The sequence below is a fragment of the Gadus chalcogrammus genome, chromosome 5, assembly GCF_026213295.1.
Source record: "Gadus chalcogrammus isolate NIFS_2021 chromosome 5, NIFS_Gcha_1.0, whole genome shotgun sequence".
In the NCBI taxonomy this organism is placed as follows: Eukaryota; Metazoa; Chordata; class Actinopteri; order Gadiformes; family Gadidae; genus Gadus; species Gadus chalcogrammus.
In genome coordinates this window covers 4,321,599-4,344,189 of record NC_079416.1, presented here as the reverse complement: position 1 = coordinate 4,344,189, position 22,591 = coordinate 4,321,599, and the positions used below count along the sequence as shown (strand labels likewise).

The following is a 22,591-nucleotide window of genomic DNA, read 5'->3' as shown; positions in this document are numbered from 1 at the left end:
GTGTGTGTGTGTGTGTGTGTGTGTGTGTGTGTGTGTGTGTGTGTGTGTGTTTGTGTGTCGACACGTGACATCATCTTCCAAGCCCGCGGTGATGGAGGTCTTGGAGTCCCAAACATTGAGTGGGTCTACACCGCCACCAGAACCAACCACCTCCTCAAGATGCTCAACTGCGACGACGTGACAGTCCCGGAAATGGCCCGTGAATCACTCCTCCTGCATATGCAGCGACGCAAAATCCCACCTGCGAAGGAGAATGAGCGGCAATTCCTCGGATTCAAAATAAAAGATAATGGAAAACTGGACATCAAAACTGCAGGCTTCGGTGTGCGGTCAGACTGGATGGATCTCAATGACCTGTGCCACCGCTCAAGAATAAATCTGAAGTGGGCGGGGCCCGATGGTACACCTGTTGCGCTGAACTCTGTTGTCATGGACCCGCTCATCAATGTATGTGCGACCTTTGAACAGGAAGATGGGCAACACGAGCTGTCAATCAAAACAGCGAGAGCCACAATGCTAAGAATGAAAGTAGAAGAGAGTGCACAGCATTGGACTAGCTTAAGCCTGTGTGGCAGGTTGAGTGTTGCTCCTCCTCCACTCAGGTGATTTCTGGTGGGCAGATTGCAGAGTGGTTTCACCTGTATAAGTGCTGCGCCTTCTCTGGCGCGCACACTGCTGCCTGGCACTCGTGGCGAAGACTCGGTGTGGCGTCTGTTAGTTGTTGGTTTGTTGTCGGTTGGTGTGGCGTGCTTCAGTCACTTGAAGGTCAGTAGGCATGACGCTACTTTCGTGCAACTTTATGATGACAAGCAGGTGCCCAGTGATCGCGAGTGTTTTTGTAACTTTGCAGCGTTGTTGGCCGTGTTGTTCGGGGGCGGCATTGTGAAGAGTGAGGGGAGTGTGGCATCCGCTCTGTACTGTTGCCGCAGCCGGTGATCAGTTTCGGGGGCGTAAAGCTCTCTTCGTTCGGGTAAGCGTGCTCTTTTGTTAACCTGCTGGTTGTGTTAGCTTTGTGCTTAGCCGTCTGCTCTCTGTCCTGCTGTAGCTGTTGGAGCCGCAGCGGTGCTTTTGCTTTTCTTCCTCCTCCTGTGCTCTGGTGAAGCTGCCCTGCACGGCTCTGTGACGTAGCCTACACCTGGCGATCCCAAACGTAAACCATCCACGGCCTCCGGTCCTGGGGCGGCCGCTCTGTCTTCGCCAGCCGCTCCGTCTTCTCCATCCACTCCGTCTTCTCCATCCACTCCGTCGTCTTCATCATCTTCGGCTGCTCCGGCACCGTTGCCTTTTTCCACACAGTCCGATGTGGCGGTTGCATTCCCACGCAGCGCTAAGTTTTCAGTCCCACCACAACTCTTATTGGTTTGGTTAAAGGTTGGGTACGCGATTTGCGAAACCCTGCAGATTTTGAAAATACACAACTCAAATGATCCTACCCCCTCTCCTTCAACGCTGACTCTGACTCCACCCATTCCAAGTACCTGGACGCGCAATCATGCACGAGCGCGAACAGAGATGCGCGAGAGCGAGCCAGGCTAGCGTAGGTTTTCGTTTAACAACATGGCACTACTTTCAGCTGTAAGTTGCACCCAGTACCGCGGGAAGTAGGGGTGCTGGGGGTGCTGCAACACCCCCTGTCCGAGGCCCTGTCTTATCACAGAAAACGATCATTTCTAAAAACTCCGGCCAAAGTGGAGATTTCTGAAAACGCCGGTTATGTGTTGTCGTGTCAACGGGGAGAAACTGGATTTTAGGTTCTGAAGCGTCACATTATGCAACAGGAAATGCTTAACGTCATGTGAGCGCCCGCTGTACCGTATTGGTCCGAATATAAACACAAACCCCATTGTAAGACGACCTATATTTGGAAAAAAGATTTGAAGACCAGATCTTGATTTCATGAATAAATAAATTGTATTAATTGAAATAATATACGAAAATAGGCATAGAATAAAACACTGCATTGCCACTAAACAGTAGTGCAAATAGGCCGTACTGATGTGTACACCAAAGACTTCCTGACACTCCTCTGCCCCGCTGTGTTCGCTCTGGCTGTGGTCGCTCCGAACTGTTTCGGCCCGTGGCAAAGCGAGTCATCCTCGCTGCTGTCCAAGGCATGTTGAGACGCAGCATTTATTTAATGCTCATATGACCTAGTGCTGAAAAAAGGTTATATGAAAAAGTGTGAGGGTAGCGGTGGTGCGCTAAACTTGTTCTGTGAGCAGCTGGATGTGAACCATGGTGTGAAGGAAGTGAACACAACGATCGATTTTCAACTGTGCGCGCATGCACTGGTGTAATTGAGCTGCGCTGCTATATATCTTTTTTATCAATGTGACGAGTTGCGAGTCTAGTGCAGGCCGGGTTTTTTTTTTTTCCAGCACCCCCTGCTGAGAATAGGTTCTCGCGGCTATGGTTGCACCAGATGTTATAAACATTAAACGGTCACATAAATCATTACTATTTTTAGAAAATGTATTGTGTATTATGTATTGGAAGTCCTGTTTTTCACTAGGGTTGCCGCGGTGTGGACATTTCACACCTAGTAATACACTCGTCTCAACACCGGTATTACCGAGTATAAACGGTATAAACTTTGAAACTAGGTCAACCGCCACACCAGCATCGGTTTTTAGACCCTTCTCGTCCTTCAGTTGCCGCCAACGTTCGAAAGCAGCGCCTAGGATTATTCTTGATTTCAGTTTTTCTCTTTCAGCGTTTTTATTATCAATTACTCTCTGAAAAAGGGTTTTCCTTCTCTTTGCTGGTGGTGGTGGTGGTGGTGGTGGGGATGGTGGCGTCTTGTCTGCCATGGAAATTGTCTTCTACTGCTAGGTCCAAATGTGGATTAACTAGTTCCAGTAGCTACCGCAGGATAACAACCAACAGGAGCTTGCTCTGGGTCACGAGCTCTGGGTCACGAGTACTGCAAGAAGGGGTCGCGCGCGGGGGGCGGGGGAGTGCAGTACGACCGTTGATTGACGTACTTACTGTCCAATGCAACGAGGTGGCAATCCAAATGATTGGCTGGAGTTTTTCGAGCCCTGCCCGTTCCACAGATGATTGACTTGTTTAATTTTCATGTCAGTACTTCTAACTCAGTGGCTGTAAGCGGGTTATGATAAGGATTTCAAGTAATTTTGCAGAAATGGCCAAAAAAGCAAATTCCATACCCAACCTTTAATTGTCTGCTTTTCCTTTCATCTTTTTGTGTTTGTGTTCTTTAGTTTATTTGTTTGGGTTAAATCCTATACATACATATATTTTTGTGTTGCGTTTTGTTGACCCATTTGGGGTTAAGCATATCAATATTTTCGTATTATTTCTGATCTATTGCTTTGGGGTTCAACTGATTATTTTCTGTTTAGTTTAACATAGCTGCTGGGTTTGTGTTTGGGGTGTTAAATACGCCTGGCCCCCACCCACAGTTAAATTTCGTTTGTTTCCTTATTACTTGTCTTAAGAATTAGTTGGGTTTCTGTATATTTGTATTTGGGTTTAAATATTTGGTTATGAGTCAGTTCTGTTCCTGTGTGTGGGTGTGAGTGCTGTGTGTGTGTATGTATGTGTGTGTTTTATTATAGTCCTCTGTTTTAAATGATTGTCGTAACAACCTGAGTGTCTCGCCACAACAGTAGTGTAATTTTTGTGTTTCTTTCTTGTGTTTCCAGGACAGGAGCTGGTGCAGCGGGCGGCAGGCTTGGTTTGTAGTGGTTCTTTTGTGGTTTTGAGTTGATTTAGCCTGACCGCCTCGCTACAGCCTAGCTCTGTGCCTGTTGTATTTATTTCTACTTTGGGGTTTTGACTTGACACGTCAGTGGTTGTTGAGATCCCTGAGCTCTTTTAATTCTGCTTACTGTAAATAAATAAAATTATATATTTTGTAAGTCCGTCTCTCGTCCTTTATACAAAACGTGCAACGAATCTGTGTGACCTCTGGTTGGCCAAAGTACAGGGCCAAGGTTGTATTTCCTGGGGTGCAATTCCCCAGGTGGCGTTGTCGAGCAACTTTCCCCCCCCCTTCTCTCCATTACGCCAGGGCAAACTGCCACTGCTAATCTTTGCAAACCACTCTGTGTCCCACTCAATCCTCTCAAACACGACCATTGGAGAGGACATCCTTATCTTTTGCATTAAGGCCCGCTTACAGGTATTGCCAACAAAATACAACCTGGCAATCTGGTATCCGTCACAACACAACCCACACTGCATCCTACATCCCACCCCAGACAATAAAGAGACAATGGCTCATATCCTAAACGGCTGTAGCTTTTACAAAGGACTGTACATCGCCAGACATGACCGCCTGGTGGACTTGGTCTCACAAGAACTCAGACAAGTACAGGACAGAACAACACACATGTATAAGCACAGCACTGTGAAATTGAACTGGTTTGATCATAATTGTACTGATAACAACATACTGTGTAACATCCCAAACACCCCAGAAATTGTTTTCATTAACCAAGCCAGAAAATCAGTTACCATCTTTGAAATAGGCTGTGCGTTTGATCTGTATATGGACACTTGCTTCACATCCAAATTCATGAAATACCAGCCATTGGTAGAATGTATCACAGCTCTAGGATATAACTGCCAATTAATCATACTTGTGTTCGGAAGTCTGGGGCATGTACACAAAGTTGTGCTCCGAGGTTTGCAGATGGGTGGACTGCAAAAGGCTGATGCCAAAAGAGTTCTACAACTCTGCTCAGTCTCAGCGACCATAGGCAGCCTCCACATCTGGAAGAGACGTTGTGTTGTCTATCCCTGAATGCCATATTGTCATATGCAATGCTTTAACCTCAGCTAAACCATCATCATTTCATCTCTACTCCTCTGCGTGCTTAAGCATTTTGCACATTCAGTGTCTGGTTAGTTTTCAGATTGAAACCTTCTAATTAATGTTTGGATAAAAAAAACCACTTTGTTTTGCTTGTAGATCCAAATAAAATAATTTAAACCTGTGTGTGCGTTTGTGTATGTGTGTGTGTGTGTGTGTTTGTGGCACTCCTCAGAGGCAGCTGAACAAAGGCAGGGGTTAATTAAATCTTGTTAAGAAGAAAAGGAACAAATTGGCTGCGGACATGGATAGGGGTACGTGTATGTTCGTTTGTAAGTGAATGTTTGCTTGCTTTCGTGTTTATGTGTACAAGCATGACCCTTTTTATCAAGTCACTGTTGTGTTGTGATACCACCTGCGTTGCTTTGAGCATTTGTTCTTTGTGCTTATGAACAGCGGTTGTTTGTATGTTTCCATTTGTTTAAACGGCACAGAGTAAAACGAGTGCAATCACAAGGGGTTGAGGAAGTGTGTGTGTGTGTGTGTGTTAATGTATTACCTATTGTGTGATTGCATGTTTTCCGCGTCTGGCCTGAGTGAGAGCAGAATGAAAGTGCAATGAGCGATGGGAATATGGTTCCTGCTGCTGGGGGCTGTGTGTGTTTGTGTGTGTGTATGTGTCTGTCAGTCTGAGGGTAAATGTTCTGAGAAGCATTTGCATAATAAACATACATCTAACCTGTGAAGCCTCTTATTCCGCCCTCAGCCCTGACCACTTATCCTACAGACTGAATGATGTCCCCTTGGACCACAACGTCAGAGGGCCGCTTTGAGGACTCAAAGCAAAGGAACTGATTTGCTTACATTTTGAGGATGTTTCCGTTTCTTGCAGATGGCCATTGTCCTGCATTACCGCGGGTCTCCACCAGTAGCACTGGATTGCAGCACCAGCCACAGTAATACCTGGTCCACAGGGTACCTCGCATTACTTAACTTTTTGCCTTGAACATCATCAGTGTACAAAGAATGATGTCTTTATTTATGACTGGATGTGTGGAGTTGATGCTTAAGGTCACCATCTGCAATTAATTGACTTTGGACGGAGTCAGCGGACATACGTGTGTCTGCTGAGCACCTCCCACTCAGGCCCCCCGTGTGGGAGGTGCTCCGCCCGATGGGAAGGTGTTCTGGGACTTGGCTCTCAGGAGGCCCAACAGCTTGGGGGAGCAGTGATGCATCGCCTATGCTGCCACAAGATAGCACCTATTATGACCCCATTTGGAAAATGTGTGTGTCGCAACAGCAACAAAAAGGAAGTAATAGAATTAACAGGGTCAAAACAAGAAATCTAATGTTTACAGAAGATAGTATGGGAATTATGATGGAAAAATGTATGATTGACTGTTGAGTTATATATATATATATATATATATATATATATATATATATATATATATATATATATATATATATATATATAGTCGTTGGAGTTTGTGTGAGTTCCCTCTGTAAAGTCTAGCGAGACGTAGACTGATTGAAAGAGTGCATAATAGGAGATACACAAGTGTGTACATCCCTTAGAATTGGTGCTTCACGACAGACTTGGGCCATTGCTGTCCTAGCGTCATACACGGAACAAAACAAAGTTGCACCAGAATCAAGTGGGGGAAGAAGAAATAAGACGGCTAGAAGTAAAAACTAATTTCATATTGAGGCATCAGACTTGCAACGGAGGCAGATTAATTAGGTTATACCACAAACATTAAATACTGCCAATTTCGAAGATAAGAACTTGATTTTACGGCATAAATGCTCAAATTGATCGATGATGCTGATCTAACAATGTCAGTTATGCTCATTGTTGTATAATTCTGAATCATTATAAAGTTGTAGTAATTTGCTTCTGACAATATGGGACAGTTTCCCTTCCAAACCCGGCCGTTGTACTTCATCTCTACGTGTAGGGATGAAGTTTGGCTCCAATTCATTGGGAATTATTTTAAATCCTTGGCTGTGTGTCTTACCTTCAGTAGAATAGGAATGATTACGTCCACATGTTGACGTAACATTTACATTTTGCTGACCACTGAGTTCTTCTACCAAAGAAAGAATGCAAAATGTTCTATTCAGACTCATAAGATAAGAGTCTAATTGAAAATCATATCACATATTTGACCTTTGCTGTTAATTAAACGTTGCTGCTGATACGCTGCTGATAAGCATTACAAAGGCCAGTCGTAAGGAAATTCAAATTGGTCCTGGATCAATTTTTTTTCGTTTGTTCTTCACTGTGAAAGTTTTGCAAAAATTGTTATGCTAACAAATCTTTGCAGTGCAAGACAAAGGGTATATACTCTCGGTAAGAAGGTGCTCAGAGACTGATGATGACTAAATACGATATTATTAGACTTATTGGGGATAGAATTGTCATATTTTTATTATACATGATTTGCCAGCACTTACACAGGAATTAAGTGTCAGTGGTGCACTACTGTTGAGTGTTCATTTTCAAGCCACTAATGTGAAAATAAATGTACTAATGTAAATAATGGGGTCTGTTTGCATAAAACCAGAGCCCAAAGGCTAGTATACATAATCTTCTTACGACTCCTTTATTTAACCAGAACAGTTAAGTAAGGACACATTGTTGTTAGAGAAAATGTGGCTATAAGCAATTTAAGAACACACACACACACACACACACACACACACACACACACACACACACACACACACACACACACACACACACACACACACACACACACACACTGCTAAGTAGTTCCAGTCAAATTGTGTGTTCAGCCTTCAAAACGAGTGCTGGTGAATTGTGAAAAATGCATTAAACTGTAATCAGACAACGCGGTTAAATGCTATAGACCCAGGGAGTAACTGTGGTATAAAGGCTGGGACGAATTTCTAATTATAAATATGTACAATGCATAACATTAGATCTTTGGCGCATAGCTGAGCGGACTAGAATACCTGCCGTTGCCAAGTCGTAGCTAAGGTCCTTCCTAATTACTGGAGTAGTGAACAACGATCAGTTGCATAAGAACCTAGTAGGGCTGTCACTTTTTCCAAAATGAAATTCGAACGAATTTCGAATGTCCATAATTAATTCGAATACATTCGAATACATTCGACACCCCCCCCCATTTTTAAATAAAGAAAGGAGTGCGCCGATTTGAACAAGGCAGCATGGCCCGACTTAATTTCTGAGATTATTGGCCAGAAAAACAAGTCTGTCGACTTGGTCTGGATCGAGTGCAGCTCTCTTTTTATTTACAATATTTCCTGCTGAGGAGAACACGCGCTCGGAGCGCACAGACGTTCCTGGCACACACAGGTACTTACGGGCCAACTTTGAAAGCTGTGGGTACCTGTGACACCCTGTATCTCTCCACCAACTGAGCGGGTTTTTATCTGCGGAGAGAGTCTCCTTCAAGTAGTCTTGCAGCTCTCCGTTGCCGCTGCAGCTGCTTCTGTCAGCCTTGCTGTACAAGTCCCCAAACAGGCTGCCCATCGCGCCCAGCGCAGCAGCGGACTTGTCTCCCTGTCGTGTGCGATCATCAGTGTCGGTCTCCGTTTCACTGAGCTCATGTGAGAGGCTTTCAGTCACGAGTTGTTTCTGTTCAGTGGAAAGGTGGACCAAGCGGGGATCCAGGAGGGCCGCTTTGTTGAGGAGAAGCCACTCGCCGCTCTCTTCTTTATAGCGCATTTTTAGATTCGCCACCATTCGGCCTACGAGAATAACAAAATGCATTATTATTATATGTAGTGAATTCGGCACAAATGTAATGTTTGGCTTTAAGGCATGGTCTTAATATTTATTTAAAACATAAAAGCAACTACCTCTGACTTCTTTGATGGCGGGTTTATGCGCGGCTTCATGCGTGCTCAGCTGAGACACCATGACGTGCTGCAGGGGGAGGACAGCTGATGCTGTCGGGTAGGCATCGGTGGAGAGGGCCTGAGTTGCAACTTTGAATGGCTTTAGTGTGTCTTTTAGCTGCTCAACTGTAGTCCACTCTGAAGTGCTCAGTTCGAGATGTGACAATTTTTTGGCAAAGATGACTGCAGCCACTGCTGCCTGTTGCTCTGATGCGTGGCAGATCATATCATAGGTTGTATTCCACCTGGTTACACAGTCATTGATCAGCTTCTCCTTTTTTAATCCGAGGAGCTCCTGCTTCTCTTGCAGCAGGCAGGTGTCAGATGGAGACCTCCCAAAATGAGCCGCCGTCTGCTTTAGCCGGGAAAGAGCTGTGTCAACGGCCTTCACCTCCAGCCCCTTACGCACGGCCAGGTTTAGCGTGTGGGCTAAACAGGGAACATTTATAAGCCCTACATTCCTTATGGCGTTTACGTAGTTTAGAGCATTATCTGTGGCCACGGCAACAACCGCTTCACGGGAGATGTTATATTCATTCAGCGTGCTGGTGATGCTTTCTGCAACATGTACAGCTGTGTGACTGCCTCTCAGCTCCTTAGTGCACAACACATAATTGTCTAGTTCCCACAGGTCTGAGATGCAGTGAGCTGTAACGGTTATATAAGCGTGTGTGGCCAGCGATGTCCACCCGTCTGTGGTCAGAGCGAGGGTTTTGTGTTGTAACATTGTCTTTAGGTTTTCCCGTGTCGCATCATAGAGCTGCACTATCTGTGATGAGATTGTGGTTCGACTTGGAATTCTGTATCGTGGCTCCAGCTCTCTCAATAGCTCCTGAAACCCGTCTCCCGAAATGACAGCAATGGGGCGCATATCCTTACATATAAACCGTGTGATTTTACCGGTGATGGCCTTGTTACGGGCGTCAGGTAAGGGGCCTGCTGACTGAGCCGAAAAGAATGCTGTCACGCGCGGCTGTACACTCGGCGCTGCTCCGCTCGGCAGTTGTTCCTCTGCTGCTACATTTCGGTGGTAAGCTAGCAGATGAGTGCGCAAATTTGATGTTGTCGATGAGTACGACAGCTCTCTTCTACAAAGACGACAAACGGCCTTATCTTTGTTTGTGACTTTTCCACCCACGGTGTAAAAGCCGAAATGCTTCCAAACGCTGCTTTTTAAATGCGATGGTGTCGTTATGGTCCGCTCCTTGCAATTCTCCATTTTTAATTTCAGTTTTTTAATAGCCGTTTGTTTCAAAGGCCAAGAGGGTCGGCAACAGGTCAAACTGATAAAATGTTAGCGCGCCCTCTGCTGGATCGAAAGCAGACTACTTAAAATGGTCACACACAGTTCGAATAGAGAATTACAATTCGAATTCGAACTTTTCACCTCACCTTCGAACGAATATTCGAACTTCGAATAAAAAGTGACAGCCCTAGAACCTAGCCATAACAAGGTTATGGCTTGTGAAAAACGTTATATTTGGATTGTAAAACGCATGAAAATATAAATGAATGGTCTTAATTTATTTACTTTGGCAAGTGACCGTGGTATAAGCGGGATAATGCCCTTCGAGGTGTCCATTATCAGAAATGAGTGGACTTTGCGGAGGCCGCCTCGGCGTCGTCCATTAATTCCTGATAATGGACACCTCGTCGGGCATTATCCCTTACACATTAGCTCTAGTATCCGGTATACCTGATGCCAACTGAACCTGGTGAGACTCTCATTCAAGTTAACATCTGGCAAACTAGCGTTTTTTGTAAGAGGGAAAAGCTGAGCCGACCGTTCAAAAAAAGAAAAAAAGCTGGCAGCGTTTTTTGTCCTATAAGCGCCAAGAGCGTTTTTTCTATTGCCTAGCAACGAACCCATTCTAGACCCGACGTTACTCGCCTACTACGTATCCAGGCTAGAGCCCATTAGACATGTCGTAGATCTCGACATGTTCTGTAATTGAAACTGTTAATCACTCCACCGGCACTTTCCCGAGTGATTTGTCTGCCATTGTTTCTTGTTTTGACAGTTCAGAGTTTCCTTTGTGACGAAGTGTCAATGTTCCGCTTGTGGTTGGTCAGTTGCCAAAAAGACGCCTGACGTAGGCCGCTTTCTTCCTGAAAGTTGAACTTTTTTCAACGCTCCGGATGGCAGAAAAAAACGCCTGTGACCTTCTCCAGAAACGCTCTGCTCCATAGGAATATAATGTAAAACAAGCCCTGGCAGATAAATAAAAAAGCTAGATGTGAACACGACGTTAACTCTTTTAACGATGTTAAAAGAAAATACAGCCAAGCACATAGACTACGACGCTCTTGCATTTTTTCCATTTGCTCCTCGTAGAGAAGCATTCCATGCAAATTGATGTAGATCTTTTAACATTGTTATTCAGTCAAGTCTAGTTGATACAAAATGTATTGGATTGCTCCCCTTTACTTCGGCGGCACCGTGGCTTTTGAAATTCTTCAGACAGCTGAGCTCCTTGCTCGTCATTACTGGATCTCCCTCCCGCTGGCGATGATCTGCCCTTTATTCTCTCAACAGGCTCCAGGCCAGCCTGATCTGCACAGAGAAAAACAATTGGAACTTGCAAGATGAGGCAAGTCTCTAGAGGAGAGGAAATTGGTGGCATTCATAACCCTAATGGGAGGTTTCAAACTATGCCTTGATCTTTACAGGGTGCTTTTTTGTATCATGACGTACTGGTTCATCATCCTCATCCTCATCGTCATCCGCTTATCCGGGGTCGGGTCGCGGGGGGAGCAGCTCAAGCAGGGGGCCCCAGACTTCCCTTTCCCGGGCCACATTGACCAGCTCTGACGGGGGGATCCCGAGGCGTTCCCAGGCCAGTGTTGAGATATAATCTCTCCACCTAGTCCTGGGTCTTCCCCGAGGTCTCCTCCCCACTGGACGTGCCTGAAACACCTCCCAAGGAAGGCGCCCAGTGGGCATCCTTACCAGATGCCCGAACCACCTCAGCTGACTCCTTTCTAAGTAAAGGAGCAGCGGCTCTAATCCGAGTTCCTCACGGATGGCTGAGCTTCTCACCCTATCCCTAAGGGAGACGCCAGCCACCCTTCTGAGAAAACTAATCTCGGCCGCTTGTACCCGCGATCTCGTCCTTTCGGTCATCACCCAGCCCTCATGACCATAGGTGAGGATAGGAACGAAGATCGACCGGTAGATCGAGAGCTTTGCCTTGCGGCTCAGCTCTCTTTTCGTTACAACGGTGCGGTAAAGCGAACGCAATACCGCCCCCGCTGCTCCGATTCTCCGGCCAATCTCACGCTCCATAGTACCCTCACTCGCGAACAAGACCCCGAGGTACTTGAACTCCTTCACTTGGGCTAAGGACTCATTTCCTACCCGGAGTAAGCAATCCACCGGTTTCCTGCTAAGAGTCATGGCCTCAGATTTAGCGGTGCTGATCCTCATCCCAGCCGCTTCACACTCGGCCGCCAGCCGATCCAGTGAGTGCTGAAGGTCACAGGCCGATGATCCAATGAGGACCACATCATCTGCAAAAAGCAGTGACGAGATCCTCAGACCACCGAACTGCAACCCCTCCCCACCACGACTACGCCTCGATATCCTGTCCATGTATATCACAAACAGGATTGGTGACAAGGCGCAGCCCTGGCGGAGACCAGCACCCACTGAGAACGAAACTGACTGGCTGCCGAGAACACGAACACAGCTCTCGCTTTGGGAGTACAAAGATTGGATGGCCCTGAGGATAGACCCCCTTACCCCATACTCCCGCAGCACCTCCCACAGTTTCTCCCGGGGGACCCGGTCATACGCCTTCTCCAGATCCACAAAACACATGTAGACCGGATGGGCATACTCCCAGGCCCCCTCCAGGATCCTTGCGAGAGTGAAGAGCTGGTCCGTAGTTCCACGTCCGGGGTGAAAACCGCATTGTTCCTCTTCAATCTGAGGTTCGACGATCGGCCGAACCCTCCTTTCCAGCACCTTGGAGTAGACTTTACCAGGGAGGCTGAGAAGTGTGATACCCCGGTAATTGGCACACACTCTCTGGTCCCCCTTTTTGAACAGGGGAACCACCACCCCGGTTTGCCACTCCTTTGGCACTGTACCCGACTCCCACGCGATGTTGAATAGGCGTGTCAACCATGACAGCCCCTCAACACCCAGAGCCTTTAGCATTTCTGGCTGGATCTCATCAATCCCTGGGGCTTTGCCACTGCGGAGATGTTTGACTACCTCAGTGACCTCCACCAGGGAAATTGACGACGAAACACCATCAACCTCGAGCTCTGCCTCCAACATAGAGGGCGTGTTATTCGGATTCAGGAGTTCCTCAAAGTGTTCCTTCCAACGTCCGACGACCTCCTCAGTTGAAGTTCAACAGAGTCCCATCCTTACTGTACACAGCTTGGATGGTTCCCCGTTTCCCCCTCCTGAGGTGCCGGATAGTCTTCCAGAAACACTTTGGTGCCGACCGAAAGTCCTTCTCCATGGCCTCTCCGAACTTCTCCCACACCCGCTGCTTAGCCTCCGACACGGCAGCCGCTGCAGCCCTTCGAGCCTGTCGGTACCCTGCAACCGAGTCAGGAGTCCTCCAGGATATCATATCCCGGAAGGCCTCCTTCTTCAGTCGGACGGCTTCCCTGACTACCGGTGTCCACCACGGTGTCCGAGGGTTACCGCCCCTTGAGGAGCCTAAGACCCTGAGGCCACAGCTAGCCACCGCAGCTTCAGCAATGGAGGCTTTGAACACCGCCCACTCCGGCTCAATGCCCCCAACCTCCACAGGAATGCCAGAAAAGCTCCGCCGGAGGTGTGAGTTGAAGATACCTAGGACGGGGGCCTCCTCCAGACGTTCCCAGTTCACCCGCACTACTCGTTTGGGCTTACCAGGTCTATCCGGAAATTTCCCCCATTCCCTGATCCAACTCACAACCAGATGGTGGTCGGTTGACAGTTCCGCCCCTCTCTTTACCCGAGTGTCCAAAACATGCGGCCTCAGATCAGATGACACGATCACGAAATCGATCATCGATCTTCGGCCTAGGGTACTCTGGTACCAGGTACACTTATGAGCACCCTTATGTTCGAACATGGTGTTTGTTATGGATAATCCATGACTAGCACAGAAGTCCAATAACAAACGACCGCTCGGGTTTAGATCAGGGAGGCCGTTCCTCCCCACCACGCCTCTCCAGGTGTCTCCATCGTTGCCCACGTGGGCGTTGAAGTCTCCCAGCAGAACTACGGAGTCCCCTACTGGAGCCCCATACAGGACTCCATTCAGGGTCTCCAAGAAGGCCGAGTACTCTGAGCTGCTGTTTGGTGCATACGCGCAAACAACAGTCAGAGTTTTCCCCCCCTACAACCCTTAGGCGCAGGGATGCGACCCTCTCGTCTACCGGGGTAAACTCCAACACCGCGGCGCTCAGCCGGGGATTTATGAGTTTCCCCACACCCGCCCGGCGCCTCACGCCCTCGGCAACTCCGGAGAAGAATAGAGTCCAACCCTTATCCAGGAGTACGGTACCAGAGCTGAGACTGTGCGTGGAGGTAAGCCCCACCAGATAGCGCTCCACCTCCCTCACAAGCTCCGGTTCCTTTCCCCACAGCGAGGTGACGTTCCACGTCCCCAGAGCCAGCTTCTGCCGCCCGGGTCTGGTCCGTCGAGACCCCTGACCTTCGCTGCCACCCATGTGGCTGCGCACCCGACCCCAACGGGTCATCCCACAGGTGGTGGGCCCATGGGATGAAGAGAGGGGGGGTGCCACGTAGTTTGTTCGGGCTGTGCCCGACTGGGCTCCGTGGCAAACCCGGCCACCAGGCGCTCGCCATCGAGCCCTCCGTCTGGGCCTGGCTCCAGACGGGGGCCCCGGGCTTCCTCCGGGCCGGGTCACATCTCCTCTTTTTCCGTTATTCATTGGAGTTTTTTGAACCATTCTTACGTACTGGTTTTTGATCAAAAATACATTGATAAAGTCTAATATGTGGAAATACTCAAGTGCATCTCTTAGTCGATAAAAGCAATAAATAAACTAAATGCGTCAGGTCAATCATAGATGGATTCACATTTTGAATTTTGATAGCATGAACATTCCGCCTTCAAACATATTTTTGGCCAAACTTGAAATACGCAAAGTCTGTGGTGTCCACCTTCTGACATGGACACGAAAGAACATGGCAATATAAGCTAAAAAATAGACAGACAAACAGGTGCCTAACATTTAAATCTTTGGAGGTTGATGCATGAGCACCGCAAAGATACACTCAGCAGGACACATGCACACACACAGTCACACAGTGTTGAATCTGTTGTTGTGATTGATGAGGACATGGGTAGGGGTCAGGATAAGCATAATGGGGGGGAGCTGCTAAAAATGAAAGATGCATCATTACACCTCTCTCCCCAACACACACACACACACACACACACACACACACACACACACACACACACACACACACACACACACACACACACACACACACTTCTATGAATAATTACACACTCTCTTGATGACTGAACGTTATTAATTGCTTCTAGTTTCTCTAAGAATTTTTGGCTGCAGAAATGGTGTGCGTGTGTGTGCCTCAACATGTGTGCATGTGCCTGTGTGGGATTTTGGAGCAAATATGCTCATTACCCATCCATCCCTAACTGCTGTTGAGGTGATCCCAATCTAGAGAACTCTAATGGCAATCTGAAGCCTGAACCCCTAATGTCACACTATCCTCATCTCTCTCTATCCAGGGAATCACCAGAACAGTGAAAAAAATGCTCTGTACAGTCTTAATCTTGAGGATGGATCGGGAAACGTACCTTTATCTGTCCTTTATTTTCCCATGTCTCTCTTCCTCCATTGCGAGTTCCTTTGCTTCTTTCCATCCCAACACTGGTGTGTGTGTGTGTGTGTGCGTGCGTGCGTGCGTGCGTGCGTGCGTGCGTGCGTGCGTGCGTGCGTGCGTGCGTGCGTGCGTGCGTGCGTGCGTGCAGTCCCTCACCTCCACCTTCTTTGCCAGGTGATTGAAACTTGAAAATGGTCCGCTCAAAGTGTTTGGTTTTTTCCTTCCCTTCTCCCCTCTGCGCTCCTGAGAGTCTAAGTGATGAAACTCAAGGTATGGTACACGACAGAGGGGGACATGAGACAGCGGGGACAGCAAAGAGATTCAAGTGGAGTGAAGGAGAGATAGGGGACACGCTAAGAAGAGTAGGAGGATGGTGTGAATTAGAGGAGGAGGAGGAGAAGGAGGGGGGAGATTGGAGATGTAAATGAGGAGGAGGAGGAGGAGGAGGAGGAGGAGGAGGAGAGACATGGGTTGTGGCCACTCCAGTGGCTTTCTGTTCTAGATAATGAGGAGAAAAGCACTCCAGAACACAGGTGCACCAGGAGGCCCTAGACAAGGTGGGGGTAGGGGGAATTATTTAATTTACAGTTTTAATAAAAAAAGATTGCGGGCGGGCGGGCGGGCGGGCGGGCGGGCGGGCAGGCAGGCAGGCAGGCAGGCAGGCAGGCAGGCACACCTTTATCAATCCCTGTAGGGTAATTCAGGTGTAACAGCAGCAAACACAATGAAACAGAGACAACACATAATTAAATAACTTTCTTGCTTTATCCCACATCCAATTCATTGTCCCTTTTGTTTCACTACGAGTTTCACATTTCCCCCCCATCTTTACCCCGTTTACAACAACAAACGTAATTGTAAAAAATTGACAATATGCTCATTCCTCTCCAAATACATTGCCTCTTCTCCAGAGCTCTCGTAACTTAATAAAAAAATGAAGACGAGAATGAAAACCCAGCGCTGAATCCAAGTTTGTCCTCATTGATGTCTGCCTTCAAACCCCTGAACCTGTCTGTTCTTTAGCTACCAAACCCCTGAACCTGTCTGTTCTTGAGCTCCCAACTCCAAAATAATGATGAAGATACAAAGGGAGATGGAGGGCGCCTTCATCATAGCTATCGGCTGGTCTATTTTGGCACATTCAAACCTGAAGTGTGTCAGCTGAGCAGCCCCGTTGAGAAGTTAGGGGAAATCAGTCTCCAAACTTTACCTGTGCTAGACATTCAGTTCAAGTATTTTTCTTTCTGCTTGGTGAGTCATCTCATAAGTGTCTCTAATGCTTAGGCCAATTACCTTCTGAACTTCTTTTTTTTTTGCTTTTTGTCAGCCTGGTCCATCAAAAGTGCAAAGGAATGGAATAAAATTCCACAACATATCAGGGAACCTAACACATACAAATCGTTTACTAAGCAGTTGGATGACCAATACATATACATGTCAGCACTAAACTCATTTGTTGTGAATGTGGTCCACGCATTACATTTTTTTCACTGGTGCTTTGTACTTTGCGTTCTGTTGTTTTACCTTAGTTAGTCAGTTCAGTTTGTCCTGTGATTCCTTGTTTTGTGCTTCGGGATTCAGTCCTATTTCTGTTGTTGGTCTTTTTATCTTGTTTAATTGGTGTTCTCCCCAGGATTCTGTGGCCCCTGCTTGTGTATGAGTTCCCAATAACAACAGTATAGGGCTTTGAGAGGAGGATCAGCGGTTACCTCCGTGGATGGCTGGGCCTGCCACGAATCCTGAGTAGCATCGCTCTGTACGGGCACAACAACAAACTGAAGCCCCCCATTAGCAGCCTGAATGAGGAGTTTATGGTAACCCGTGCAAGAGAGGTGCTGCAGTACAGGGAATCCAGTGATCCAAAGGTCTCCCAGGCTGGCATCCTAGTCAGGACTGGGAGGAAGTGGAGGGCACAGGAAGCAGTCGAGCAGGCGTAGTCACGCTTGCGTCACAGCGTGCTGGTCGGCCCAGTGGCATTTGGACGGGCAGTGCTTGGTAGCGTTGCAACCACGCGCTACAACAAAGCCCTAAGCAAAGAAAGCCGCTGTTTGGTCCATGAGGAAGTGAGAGCTGGCGTGTAGGAACTGCGTGCTAGGAGCGATCCGTGGGTACATGCTACTTAGACACAAGTTGGGACTTGATCAATCCCGGCTGGGTCGCCTGGGTGAGGGTGTATGATGTTGCGAGACCCGAAACACCCAACGACCCCAATGTGTCTAAGTGCATCAATAGTAAATGTATATTAAACTAATTGTATTTTCATTTAACATCGATGCCAGGGGACTACAGATGAAAAATACCCTTTTGGCTAATTCTGGCATTTTTTACCCATGTATGATCATGTGTTTTATTAATTTGAACAGTCTCCTTATTAAATAAACTGAATTGAATTGAATGAGCAGAATCTCCTTGACGGCAAACGAATGGATCTGTTTTTGTCTCCAATGCTGTCAGCCTTGGTATTGTAATCCAATGCGATAGTAGAGGAGATTTTAAGGGGCATGTTATACAGAAAATAGTTGGTTCAGTGAGTAAGTACCTTCAGAGAAGTGTGTTCTTAGTGTTCATTATGAATCTGTGATTCACACCTATCATCACAATTATTTTTACCCTATTTTGTTGAGTAGTTCATGCTAAAACTGAAATTAGATGTCCGGGTTGTAAATTATCATTCTGGTTTCTGGTTTTTGTATCCAATATGTGGTAGGTATTCAAAGATATGTATCTGCATTGCATGCACTTGTTCATGTAAATATTCTTGAAACCTCTCTTTTTGCTTTTGTTAAATGTGGGTAATTTAAACGTATTATTAAAGGTGGACACTGAGATTTACATTTGACCGGAGAAAAGTCAAGAATATTTATATTAACTACATTCGTTAAATCTTAGCGGCCTGTATGTATTCATTTTCACACAACAAAGGCATTGAAGTCATCTAAATAATTGCACCAATATATCTCGTTCTACCAACCATCATCCTAATGTTGTTTCTATTAAAGGCAAATGTCATTTAGGCTCATTTGTGGGATCATGTACATCATAATCATTTTTCTGAACCCTGGCGGGTTATGAGCCACAGCAACAGAGCTGAACACGTAACATCGGGATGAATACCAATATGCTGTTAGATGTAGGATAGCTGATTCTGATATTCAATCTCCTTCCAATATTCAAATTAGCAAAACATAGCCAACATTTCATATAATTGTAAAGTGCAAGGACTGCATACTAAAAGGGAAATGCTTGTGGAACAATGGGAGGCCATTCATGTATATAGTACCTAAGATCTACAATCTGTCTCCGTGATGCTAAAGCCATTGGTGGATTTACCCTCACTCTCTACTCACCTTATCTCAGCTCACTTATGCAACCGCAGTACAGCAGAATTCATGTCAGAATTGATTAAATTCTGCATTTCCCCTGCTTATGCAACGATGGTAGATATACCTACATAGTTTATAGTTTAGCCCTTCACATTCATCAATTATTACAAACATGAGATACTGATCAAAGCATATGATTAAAATACACTAAACGTATTACTATTTTTGACATTATTCCTATTCAGGACATCAGTAGGCTTCTAAAAGAAAAGGGGGAAGTACTTCTAGCTTGTTGTGTGTTCATCTCAACCGTGCCACCATCTTTCAACACGTAACGTGGACTGAAATGTCCAACAACTTAGGATTTCCTGGCGCAGACTGTTGTTGATCATTGAGACTTCTTATTCCAAATTCTTATGCGTCAGAGAGATGCATCTTTCGTTTGGACAAATTAGAAGGACACCACCGATGTATCCTCCACAGTCTTCTGCCCGTAACAAACATCTGACCGGAGCAATGGCGACAAGAGAGCAAATTGCATTGGTCCAAATCAATACAATACATCTAAGAAACCCAGCTTTCCCTTTTCATAGCATGGCTTGAGACTTAAACTTATTCTGCTTGCTTAGTTTGGCTTTGGACTAAAGCCATTAAATATTTAAGTCAATGGGAGTTTATAATTATATGGTGACTCTTCCTGTATGCCCTCTAATCTCATATATTCTCTGTTATGCCTCCACACAATACAAAAATGACACATGTAACATCAGAATCAAAAGATGGTGAACATATTATTATGGCTCTATCAAATGCATGTATGGGAAGTTACTCTATTGTAATATCAACAAAAGCTTGATACAATTCAACCATCAAAAAGCATTTCTCATTCATCACATGACAACTGATTTGTGCCTGTTACTAATAAGCCTAATAATAATAATAATGATTTCGTGCTCATGCGCACTAACGTTAATCTGTGCGCACCGTGTCCCAGATCACAATTGTCCGACTATTTTAGTGCTGCACAGAACGAAATGTAAACCAATGCATTCTGAATGGGAGCGTTCTCAGACAATTACCGTCGTTTTTGAGGAGGTCTGCTTACAAATCAGAAATGTTGACATATATATAACTAGATAATAATATATACAGATATATAACTAGAGGGTGCACTGTACTCTCTGCGCTCACCCCTTCTGAAGCTTCTCTCTCTCTCTGTCCCTCCCTTTCTCTCTCGTTTCGTTTTGTGGAGCACGTCAATTTACGGAGAACGCTCCCATTCAGAATGCATTGGTTTACATTTCGTTCTGTGTAGCACTAAAAAAGTCTGTGCGCATGAGCACGAAATCGCGTGATACCGGGTTGCACAGGCAGGGTGCAGCTGAGCAGAAGGCGCGATCGCCCGTAATTCGGAGCCTTGTCCTCGGAAGCTGGAGGAGGTTGGCCTGTCCAGAGCAGAGATGGCGTGAGGAGGAAGGGGGAGTGATGAGTTCTTGGAGGTATAGGGGGGCAGTGCCATGGAGGCACTGGTGGGACAGAAGGGAGATCTTGAATTCGATCCTGTACAGGACAGGAAGGCAGTGGAGGGATTTGAGGATGGGTGTAATGTGGTACTTCCGCACCCCCATCAGGATCCTGGCAGCACGATTCTGGATGTACTGCAGCCGCAGGATGTTCTTGCTGGGGATCCTGATGAGGAGTGCATTACACTAGTCCAGGCTGGAGGAGACAATGGCGTGGACAAGTTTTTGCAATGTTCCTGAGGAGGAAGAAGGTGGTTTTGCAAAGATGTTGAATGTGGGCCTCAAAGGTCAGGTAAGGGTCCATTCTGACACCGAGGTTAGTGACTAAGGATGAGAGGTGGATGTCGTTGCCGGAGAAGCTGATGTTGGTGATAATGGATGACCGGGTCTGGTGTGGAGTGCCAACAAGAATGGCTTCCGTTTTTGAGCCATTGAGCTGCAGGAAGTAAGCCGCTATCCACACCTTTATCTCCTCCAGGCAGGTGGAACGTGTGGATAGGGCTGCAGAGGGGTTTGGGTTTGTTTTTATGTAGAGTTGGGTGTCATCAGCGTAGCAGTGGAAAGATATTCCATGCTGGCTGATGACACGACCAAGGGGGAGCATGTATAGCGTGAAGAGGGTGGGGTCAATTATGTCACTAATGTCCATGCCTTACGCTACCTAGGTGGCTGCCACACGCCACCTAGGCAATTTATTTTGGCATCCTCCAGACCAAAGACACCAAGTGGTGGTGTTAAAAAGGTTTGATAATTAACGTGACAATGTTGCTGCCATCCAGGAGATCTTCTGAGTGAGTCTGGAGACGGCCGGTTTAACCTCTGCACACCGATTACTCAATGTGCAAGAGGTGTGCACTCTCACCCAGTCCCAGAGTCCCTTCAGACTCGACCACTAGAGGCTGCTGAAACCGGACATCTAGATTTTTGGAGCTCTATTCGCATTGTTGTGCTTGAATTATTTAACAGTCAACTTGGCAGAGATGCAGCTTTGAAGTTATTCAGTAGATACAGAAGCATAAATACAATTAGCTGATTATCTAATTGATTGACTAATTTAGAATTACATTAAGGCAGAAGTTAATTAGCAAATCTACATTATCCAAAGTGTCATCTATCAATACAGCCCATGGCCGCGCAGCTAGCCCTAGATAGACAAATGGATCACCTGAGTGGAGGCTGTTAAAGGTTGTTGCTTTTTCCTGTTGGGCACTTAATAGAGAAGATGGTTGAGCGTCTTCTTCAGGCTCTGCGTCTGTGATGCAAAGATCCAATCAATACATTAAAGGCTTTCAGAACATTCTCCCCCAGAAGATCTGTTGAAGAAAATGTATCATTATGGAACATTTCTAGCGGATATCACTGTGTTAGTGGTGTTATCCTCAGGGGTCACCGCCATCCAAGTCCTCCATTTCGAACGGCATTTCCCTCTCCATTAAGTCGAAGCTCACAATGGTTAATTTGCCTCGGCGCCGAACCATGTAGATAAGTCCCAGTATCGCCCTTTCAGCATCGGTTTCGTCTTTTGCCCTTTGTGTGTGTGTGTGTGTGTGTGTGTGTGTGTGTGTGTGTGTGTGTGTGTGTGTGTGTGTGTGTGTGTGTGTGTGTGTGTGTGTGTGTGTGTGTGTCTGTATGAGTCCCTGTGAAAGGGCGCTTGATGAAATCAGTATGAAAGCCAGACTTAGTTCCAGGTTCACTGCTTACTGTTCACCGCACTTTGAGTTATTAACAGGCATTGTTGGCCGCCGCTCAGAGGAAAAGGAAATGTATGTTGAAAGAGGAGTTGTGGCGGAAAAGGAAATCTGAACTCTGAACAAAGACCATGAACAATCAGACGAGAGAGAGAGAGAGAGCAGGAAATAAGCCCAGCAGACTGGGAGGCGAAGGCGAGGGGGGGGGGGGGTTCTTGATCAGAAGAATTTTTAGTTGGCCTGATTCTCATCATTGGATCTGCATCTTTCATGAGAAATTCTTTCTGGCCAGATCTCTCTAGCCATAGAACGTATCCACTCATCTCTACTCGTATGTATCATTAGTCAAACAAGTCTCAAATGTAGCATTACTGCGTTGGTCCACAGCGGAAAACCTAGTTTCACAATAACAGCTCTAACAAAGCGAGATGATTATTTTTTTGGCCTATACTTTTCTATAGGCCTGCGTCCACGTCACGTGACGTGAAGTTTCTGTCTGCAAAAACAAACACCAAATATTTTGATGCTGAATCGGCATTGACATGGGTTTTGTT

At 46.4% G+C, this 22,591-nt stretch overlaps 1 long non-coding RNA gene across 1 annotated transcript; it reads left to right on the top strand.

Annotated features, from left to right (window-relative positions):
* Window positions 1–587: 587 nt before the first annotated feature.
* Window positions 588–1,340, top strand: LOC130382479 (uncharacterized). Its single transcript, XR_008895581.1, has 3 exons — window positions 588–765; window positions 851–970; window positions 1,046–1,340. It is a non-coding gene; the product is annotated as an uncharacterized LOC130382479 (long non-coding RNA).
* The last annotated feature ends 21,251 nt before the right edge of the window (window positions 1,341–22,591 follow it).